General features: G+C 40.9%; 1 long non-coding RNA gene across 1 annotated transcript in view; it reads right to left on the bottom strand.

Moving 5' to 3' along the window:
* Positions 1-403: 403 nt before the first annotated feature.
* The window catches only part of LOC124805286, an 852,916-nt gene continuing 843,118 nt past the window's right edge, over positions 404-10,201 (bottom strand). Inside the window, exon 3 of the long non-coding RNA XR_007017430.1 lies at positions 404-516. This is a non-coding gene — a long non-coding RNA (uncharacterized LOC124805286). The remainder of the gene's footprint in view (positions 517-10,201) is intronic.

The raw sequence follows: 10,201 nt of genomic DNA, 5'->3' as shown, positions 1-10,201 counted from the left end.
GAAGTTTGGAGGTGTTCTCCCAATCATTGTATTTTGTTCAACTTACGTACTTTTTCTTCCCACCTTGTCCATAAAAATTGATTTCAATACGTCAAGTTATTTTCCTTTTGATTCCCGGGATATTTGTATGATGATGACGCTGATCTGAGAATTGTTTGTTGTAATTAATGGTTCAAATGGCCTTGAGCACTATAGGACTTAACATCTGAGGTCATCAGTCCCCTAGACTTAGAACTACTTAAACCTAACTAACGTAAGGACAGCACACACATCCGTGCCTGAGGCAGGATTCGAACGTGCGGCCGTAGCAGCAGCGCGGTTCCGGACTGAAGCGCCTAGAACCGCTCGGCCACAACGGCCGGTATTGTAATTAAGGTTTCGGATATGATAATCCCTTACCTGAGTGACGCAGGTCCGTGTTGAGAGACAGCTGGCACTGTTGAGTAGCACGTTCCCACAGAGTTTATGGCTTTCGTCTCGTATAGCATGCTTCACGGTGCACGGACTCAGTGCGAACTGCAACCAAAAACGAAACAGGAATTGTAATCGCAGCCAAAACAAATACAGGACTACGAATTTTAAAACAACTCATGGTCTTAATACAAAAATTCTCGACGTTTAAAATTCATTATCTGAATTTATATTGCAAATCAGTTATATTGCGCCGCCTACAATACATTCGGGCATAATGTTACCTGTACTGTGCCACACAGAAGTGACTGGAAGCTGTGTCTATGACGATATAACAATTGTTCAAGTGTGAAACTTCTGTATTCTCATCAAGAACTATGTTTATTCTCTAATAGCTGTACTACAGTTATCTTCACATATTAGCGACTTATGTCAAATCAATACTTCTGTTTTGAGATCTAGTACAGCAAGTAAGTCGGCTTGAATGGGTACTTCAGTGTGGTCATAGTGGTCACTACTGGAACTTTAGATTACCTGAAAGTCAAACAGTTGACAAAACACATAATCAATTAGAAATTCTAGTCGTATTCCTTCTTCGCGCCGTACTTTCTCTCGTTAGTGATCTTACAGCAGTTTCGAACCATAACTGCAGACGTAGTCGACTTTATTGCCACAGAACTCAATTTCGAAGTGTTCAGTTGCTAGTATTTTCATCTACCCACAGAAACAGAAACCACAACTTACACAATGAATTGAAAAAAAAATTAAAACATACTGATAAATCAGACACAAAGATCGTTTGAAAAATATTGGTTAATTACCTCTAATCCTGCGTAAGGAAGCGGGTAAACTTCTCATCTCTGTTGTCGAGAACAATTTGATTAGGATATCTTCAGCAGAGATATCACATAGATATTTTTCATAGTGAGACGGATCTGACGACGTGTCTTGGGGTACCAGTGTCACACGACACGCCCCCTGTGGTGGTTGACGACCCGACTCCGAAACGGACGCAAAGACCTGTTCATGCTTTATAGAGCTGTTGTATTCCTAATTTAATACTGTTTGGCGATCCTACAGCTTAGACTTAGCGTTATACAGTTGACACTGAGAGATTTTGCTAGTGTGAGGGTACAATCCAATATATTTGAAAAAATTAATCAGTATCTCAGTACCCTCCAACAGAAATAAGTTAATTCTCCGTGAAATCCGTTGAACGCATACCGTATCAGACTTCGCATGTAATATGTAAATGTGATGCGGTTGTAGGGGAAGGAGTGCAGGAAAAGGTTATGAGAGAATATGGGCTTGCGAGAGGAGAAACACTAAATGGATTCTGCAAAAAATCGAAAAAGATATGATTGTCGGAAGGCCTGACTCAGCCTGTAGAAAAGTCAAAACTACCTTCGGTGAAGTTAAAAGCAGGACTAGTAACATTAAGAGAGCAATGGAATTTTACTGTTACATGCAAATACATTGAAGGCCTCTATAATGGGGAAGATTTGTCTGACGTGACAGAAGAAGGAATAGGAGTCGATGGAGATGAGACAGGGGATCCAGAATTAGCATCAAAATTTAAAAGAGCTTTGCAAGACTTAGGATCAAATAAAACAGAAGGTATACATAACATCCCATCAGAATTTCTAAAATCATGAGGGAAGTGGCAACAAAACGACTATTCCAGCTGGTGTGTAGAATGTATGGGGTCTGGAGATATACCATCATACTTTTGGAAAAATATCATCCATACTATTCCGAAGACTGCAGGAGCTGACAAGTGTGAGAAATATCGCACAATTGCTGACGGGAATAATATGCAGAAGGATGGGAAAGAAAATATGTTATATGACGATCAGTTTGCCTTTACGAAAGATAAGGCACCAAAGAGGCCTTTCTGACGTTGCGGTTGATAACGGAAATAGGACTAAAGAAAAAACAAGACGAGAATTTGTCGACCTGGAAAAAGCGTTCGACAATATCAAATGATGCAAGATGTTCGAAATTCTGAAGAAAATAGCGGTAAGCAATAGGGAGAGACGGATATTATACCACATGTACAAGAACCAAAAGGAAATAATAACAGTGGACGGTCAAGAACGAAGTGCCCGGATTAAAAAGGGTGTAAGAGGGGGACGTAGTCTTTCTCCTCTTACTGTTCACTTTATACATCGAAAAAGCAATGAAGGAAATAAAAGGAAGGTTCACTAGTGGAATTAAAAAACAAGGTGAAAGGATATCAATTATAAGATTCGCTGATGACATTGCTATCCGTGAATGTGAAGAAGAGTTACAGGATTTGCTGAATGGAATGAACAGTCTAATGAGTACAGAATATGTATTGAGAGGGAATCGAAGAAAAACGAAAGGAATGAGAAGTAGCAAAATGACCACAGAGAGAAACTTAACATCAAGATTGATGGTCTCGAAGCCGGCCGCAGTGGCCGAGCGATTCTAGGCGCTTCAGTCTGGAACCGCGTGTCCGCTACGGTCGCAGGTTCGAATCCTGCCTCGGGCATGGATGTGTGTGATGTCCTTAGGTTAGTTAGGTTTAAGTAGTTCTAAGTTCTAGGGGACTGATGACCATAGATGTTAAGTCCCATAGTGCTCAGAGCCATCTGAACCATTTTTTTGATGGTCTCGAGGTAGATGAAGTTAAGGAGTTCTGCTATCGAGGCAGCAAAATAACACATGACGGACGGAGCAATGAGGACATAAAAAGGAGACGAGCACTGGCAAAAAGGGCATTCTTGGACAAGAGAAGTCTACTAGAATCAAACATAGGCCTTAATTTGAGGAAGAAACTTCTAAGAATTCACGTTTGGAACACAGAATTGTATGGTAGTGAAACATGGACTGCAGGAAAACCGGAACAGAAGAGAATCGAAGCATTTGAGATGTGGTGCTACAGCCGAATGTTGAAAATTAAGTGGACTGATGAGGTAAGGAATGAGGAGGTTCTGCACGGAATCGGAGAAAACGGGATATATGGAAAATACTGAGAAGTAGGAGGGGCAGCATGACAGGACATCTTTTAAGACGTAATGGAATAACTTCATGGTACTGCACGGAACCGCAGAGGGTAAAAACTAGAGGAAAACAGAGACTGTAATACATCCAGCAAATAACTGAGGACGGAGGTTACAAGTGCTACTCTGAGATGATAAGGTTGACACAGGGAGGAATTCGTGGCGGGCCGCATCAAACTAGTCAGATGATTGATGATACTACTTGACTCTGGATCTGGTACTGCCACAAGTTTGTAGGAAGATAAACTTCCTACTTTATAGAGTAATGGAATGAAGCTGTTTGATTTCCAGCTGCCTTCCTTCAGTGAAGTGTATCTAATATCGTCTTCAGTTCCATAAATTTGTGTTCCCGCCCCCATATAATTACAAAATCCTTTTTTCTTAATAATGTAGCTGGCTTCGACTATTTTCGACGTACGAAAGAAGCTAAGACAACACTAATAAACCTTGTGTTAAAAAGTTGAAATAACACTAGGAACATTTTAATTATAAAAGCTCATCTGTTTTATTAAGATGAAAACGAAACAAGCACAAAACGGTAGTAATTACCGCACGCGTCTTAGCACCAACGATGAACAGGCAAAAAGTGAATGGAATATGTACTGTCTTTGATTCATCTCTTTTCGTGTAGCAGTTGAATGTCGCAGCAAAGACATAAGCTTTTTAATAGGTTCCCTAGTCGATGTACGAATAAAATAAAAATAATTTAAAATGCATATCTGAACGGGAATATTCCTGTCGAAGTTCTGGGAGGTCTGGTGGACATTACAAATGATATACGATTGAGGCACAAGACAACTTGCAGATTCTTATTAGCTACTTGTAAAAGTACCTTAGGTTTTGAAAGTTGTTAAAATATTTTGACTATTAAAATGAGACACAAAACGAAAAACATTCTCCTACGTAAATATCGGGAGCATGAGGTGTGCAAACCGCTATCGCCTAAAGACACAGCGTTTCGAATTGAGCGTTATAGTGTTAGTAATCACATCGCTTCTCTCAGGGCATGCAACCTAAGCTTGTCCTTTGCTCAGGCGCATGTGTATATATAATGAAATCAAATTCGTGAGTGGCCACGTTTATAGAATTAAGAGGAAAATACTCTCAATATTTTTGCAAAAATTTGATGTTGATGATGATTATTTCGGCCGAGCGACGAGCTGCTAATCGACGAACAGTTGCTATTAAAAGTCCCGGTAAAGATTTTAGGAACTGTACTCATATTTTTTACACCGAACTTCAATTGTCCAGTAAAGAAAAGACTGTCTTTCATCGAAAGTCGATAACAATACTCGACATGGAATCTCACACCTCCGGCGGAAATGCCGCGAACACAGAGTGAAATAGTGATTAGCTTTTATTGGCGCTACATCTTGTACAGAGAGAGTGGGTCTTCTGTTGAAGCAAGACAGAAGCGTCTCCCCCTCAACAATTACCAATTCCTAAAGTTCTGAAACATTCTTTTTTCTCTCCATGTAAGATTCTTGTTTACTCTTGGAGCGCGGAATATAGAATGTTGGAATGCTGCAACATTCGTGCTACCGGCCATAGAGACGACAGAGAGCTTTGGTATGGATATTCATAATTTGTTCTCTGTTGATATAAATCACTTTGCTGTGATGTTTTTAAGAGCGATAAGTCGTCGGATCATTGTATTTACGGAAGAAGTGACTTTTCATGTAGCGTATTTCACAGAGTCAGCAGTATGATCTTGTTAGCCATGAAGTTTTATCAGTTGCAAAATGTAGGTTAACTTATTTTGGTTGCAAATTTTGAAAATGTGTTCGAGGAAAGATGGACTGGGTTTTCTGTAAAATTAACAGAAACAAAATCGGTATTTCTTACTGCCACTGATCTGGGTCAATGACATTCAGCAGAATATTAAAAAAAAATACAGAAACCAGAAAGATGTGGTGTCAAAACCTGTCTACATACCTCCTATTTATCACTGCTCGCGAAATAGGGAGTGAGTTTCAAGAATATGATAAGGGAGTTGGAGTGTTAATCATTAAAACAAGAGAGTTTTTCTTGGCAGCGACATCTTTCACGAAATTTCGGTCACCAAATATTTTGACTTCCATCTACACAGGGAGAAACGACCATCGTGAGAAAACAGAGAGGCCACGGAAAATTTTGGGTGCGCATTTTTCTCACGCGCTGTTCGAGAGTGGAAAGATCGAGAAATAGTTCGAAAGTGGTTGTATGGTGAATCCTCTGCGAAACCTTCAATGTAAATTGCCGAGTAGTCTTGAGGATGTAGCTGTAGATGTAGCTCGAAGTGTGCTGAGGATGTGGGAGTTAAATATTGTTTTAGGAAGCTTTGGCTGGATTAAAAATATCTAGATGGATACAGCCTCACAAGTTCGCATACCAAACACTTCTATACCTTTAACGCAGTGATGCAACCTTGCCACGTAAAAGATTTTTCAGTTTATCAATTAAAAGTGCGTTTCCAAATTTAAGTTACGCACAGGTATTTGATTACACAAGTCTGCATATAAAAATGTTTGTAAATTATTTCTCAAAAATAGGTGTTTAGAATCAATTTGTAAAGCTGATTCTGGGAGTTATTTTCACTCTTCTCAATTTCCTTAATATCCTGGTGGATGCGTTCTGCCTGCTCTTCACGGTAATGCCTCAAATTTTCAGTGCGGTGGTTAATACGTTAATGTGTGGAGTGGAATTCTGTTCATTTAATTTGAACACCTTTTATTCACTAGAATTTTTTTAGTAACAGACCTTAAGGCAGTGAGTGCATCTTTCTCTCGAACGTTTATTATATCTTGAAATTTGTGATCCTTCACATGTTTGTGGATTTGAGCAAAAAAAAAATCTTTTGTTCAGTATTTCTCGACAGAGGAAGGGAATTTTCATAGGACGGTAGCCAGAGTCAATACAGACATTTTCATCGAGCCCAGTTTGAAATGCTATGGTGGGAGCGATATTTTCTGCGGCCTACGAGTGGGTCATTGAATACATATGCACGTGATGTCTGTTCTTCCGCACTTGCCCGAAAGAACATACAAATTATGTGATCCAACGGGCGTACAAATACTATTCAAAAGTTTTCAATGACTTTAGTCGCGTGCTCAGATGGCCGTGGCGGTTAAGGTGACGGTTCGCGTTAAGTAGGAGATACGGGTTCGAGCCCGGCACATCTTTTCTCCTGTTGCTATTGATTCATTTCAAAGCTCCAATGCGGCATAACCTTTTAATTGGTCGTGGAAGACGATTTTAGCCTGAAGCACAAAATGTCTCCCATTTGGCCAAACCTTTGCACTCCAATGCTTTTACTTTGCCCACCTCCCTTACCCACATAAAAATCAGGGCATTTTCTTGTTCCCAGCTTGCTGTCCTGATAAAATTCGCAAACTAAAAAAAAAAAAAAAAAAAAAAAGATTAAATTAGCCATGGTAGACGAAAACTAAGAACAGTTTTGAAGCCACCATAAAAAATTAGTTACGAAAACGTATTTTTTCAGTCATGTGATGTCTTGCACATTGGTATTATTCTCTCTTTATATCTCGAGCAGCATGCAAATCGATCTGTGCTATATCGACCGTATTTACATGTCGTTTCTCGCCTTGCAAAAGGTTAAATAACATCCTATTAGAACGCAGTGCACCAGGAACGCCGATGTAACAGCAGCAGTGATCCCCTCTGCTCCCGCCTGGCACAGGAGAGACCGGTGTGGAGCCGAGCCTGTGGCCTGACCTCCGCGCTGGGCGGCAGAGGTCGTTCCGATCGGCGGTGGGTGCGGCTTTTCAGACGGCGGCCCGCCTGCGCGCTGCGGGCGCGACGCTTTTCATCAATCTCGCAGTCGACAATGCGACGTGTTTGTCAATAGGGCGTTAATGCCCGCGCGCATTAATCATTGCCAGTCAGTGGGTCGCTGGGGAGTGGGGGCGGGCGGGGTGAGGGCGGTGGAAACACGGGGAAGCGGCGAAAAAAGCCGGCAGGGCGCGCGGCGAGCGCCCTCCTGCGGCGTAATCGGCGCGGGGATTCCCCCCAGCTGTTGACTCCGGCCGGTCGAGACCTCGCTGTCACATCAGCGCCTTTCCCGTCTTTCCCGCCATCAGCACGCACCGCAACAACTGAGAGTGATGCGCAGGGGACAGCGCTCTACCCACAAAAGCGAAGTTTAATTGAATTTACGGTAGCGTATCGTCGGAAAAATATGGTGTCAGAAAAGCCACCGTAATTTTTATATGTGGTATGTCACAACTAAAACATTTCATGAAAGTTTAATATCTTGTCTAATTCAACCCACTACTTTATAAATATACTGGACGGCGAGTGTTCAATAGAAACGAAAATAAGCTCATGCGTGACCCAGAGAAGAGGAGTAGATCTCTAACGTACTCAGTACACACAAACGATTAACACTGTTTTGTTGAAAACTGGCTGTGTGCGAACACCGGTTAATTCTTATAATAAAGTAAAACAAGTAACCAGCCACTGTTAATAATGCCAATTATTTGGAACAAATAGCGCCGTTGCCGGAATCGAACCGATAGCTTCATCCTCACCCGGCTATTCACATTAAAATTACATTTTGTTGTACAAGTTATAATCGCTGATTGTGGTAAAATTTCCTATGGGTGGCGGTGCCCTACAGCAAAAACGATGTTAGTCAAATGACAATTTTATTGCAAATGTAGCGAACGATGAATTAAAATAAGGTAAACCATTTCCTAAGATAGGAACCGATTTGGTTTTTTGTTACTTACGTAAAATATCCTGCGTCTTTTTATTGTACTATTGTCTGTCAGACTGAAGTAAATCAGTCTTTATCATAGAAAGATGTTAACGTAGTTACAACTTGTTGTTAGATCAGTTCGCTATAAAATAGTCTTTCAATTTTCATCATATTGTATTTTTCTGTAAGGCACCACCACCCCAAAAATTTTCGCCAGAATCAATGACCATCATACGTTCAGCATAATGTAATTTTAATGGGAACACCCGTCTGACGATGAACTTTCGATTCTAAACCGGTAACGGGGCTATCTGTTCCAAAGAAATAGCGTTATTAACAGTATTTGGTTGCTTTTTTTTACCTTACTGTGACAACTAACCTGCACAAATGATTCATCTGATAGCGTCAACAGCTCTGTCACATTCTTCACTGAGTATCGTGTTGCCTAGAGGAATGTATGGTCGGTGGATGATCATTAGAAGTATTTGAACAAAATTTCCTCGTGGTGTAATGAATGACAGCTCTCTTTAAATGTGAATAATCACCGGTAATGCCAACGGAAAGAAGCTAATTTGGTAACAAGACTAGTGGCTGATATTCTGAACACACAATTTAAAAATTTAGGAGTAACACTAAGAAGCAATATAAAATGGCGTAAACACCAAAATTACAAATTATGTTTATTATTGATTAAATATTGAGTATTGTGAATCTCAATTAAATGCAAAATTTCTGGGTGGTGTGATGAATGATAACTAGCTTTAAGTGTAGAAAAAATGTAAGTTAATGCAAATGAATAGGAAAAACAAACCTGTAATGTTCGAATGCAGTACCAGTGGTGTCTAGTGTGACACTGTCACACCGATTAAGTCGATTAAATATCTAGGCGTAACCTAGCAAAGCAATACGAAATGGAATGAGCATGTAACGACTTGTAGATTGAAGGTGAGTGGTCGACGACTTCGGTTTGTTGCGAGAATTTTAGGGAAGTTTAGTTCACCTGTAAAGCGCACTAGTGCGACCCATGGTTGAGTGCTGTTCGAATGTTTCGGGTACGCGCTTTGTCGGATTAAAGGAAGGCATCAAAGCAATTCAGAGGCGAGCTGCCAGATTTGTTAATGGTAAGTTCGAACAACTTGCAAGTATTACGGAGGTGCTTCGGGAACACGAATGGGGATCCCTGGAAGCAACGCGACCTTCTTTTCGAGGACACTACTGCGAAAATTTAGTGAAGCGGCATTTGAGGCTGACTGCAGAGCGATTCTACTGCTGCCAACATACATTTCGCGTAAGGACCATGAGGATAAGATTAGAGAGATTGGGGCTCGTACGGAGACATACAGATAGTCTTTTCTCCCTCGCTCTTTTTGCGAGTGGAACGGAAAAGGAAATAATTAGTATTCGTACCCTGTATGACAACAAGGTATCCTCCGCAAGCACTGGTCACTGTTTTCTTCACAGGGAGAATCAGTCTGGTTTGAAGAATCAGTCTGGTTTAGGCACGTTAGACTGTTCGATTGCCTTAGACGGTGGCTTGCAGAGTATGCATGTAGATGTAGATGTAGAAAAAAAAAATTGGGTCAGTCACTAAGGTTTGTTTTATCCACTGCTCGTTTCGAAGGAAGGCGTATTCTACATGGTTGCTTTTAGTGGAAAGCATTGGTGATTTTGTGCAGAGCATGGGAGGCGGCCAAGAGGTTATGATGCGATTTGCACTGACGATAATTGAGCGAATGAACCACAAAACATGCATATGTAATACAGCAGATGCTTTAGTGTAAGTAAATCAGTGTTTGTCACGCATTTTTCTGCTGAAAATCGGGGAATATAGATTTTTCACCAAAGAAATTTAAAACCAAAGAGTTTGCAAAGAAGAAGCGTTGCAAACAGTTCGAAACCGACAATGGTGCTACTAAAAATGACTGGTCGCTGTTTTCTGCACTGGAAGAATCAATCCGCTTTAGGTACGTTCTACTGTTCGATTGCCATAGTCGGACGACGATTTTCTTCCAGAGCGTATTATGTAAATGTGCCAGGTCGTGGGGCAGCGTAAGGACTCAAGGTG

Source organism: Schistocerca piceifrons, chromosome 7, assembly GCF_021461385.2.
Source record: "Schistocerca piceifrons isolate TAMUIC-IGC-003096 chromosome 7, iqSchPice1.1, whole genome shotgun sequence".
NCBI classification, from domain to species: Eukaryota; Metazoa; Arthropoda; class Insecta; order Orthoptera; family Acrididae; genus Schistocerca; species Schistocerca piceifrons.
The sequence above is the reverse complement of the archived record's forward strand: the minus strand, read 5'-3'. Positions and strand labels throughout refer to the sequence as shown.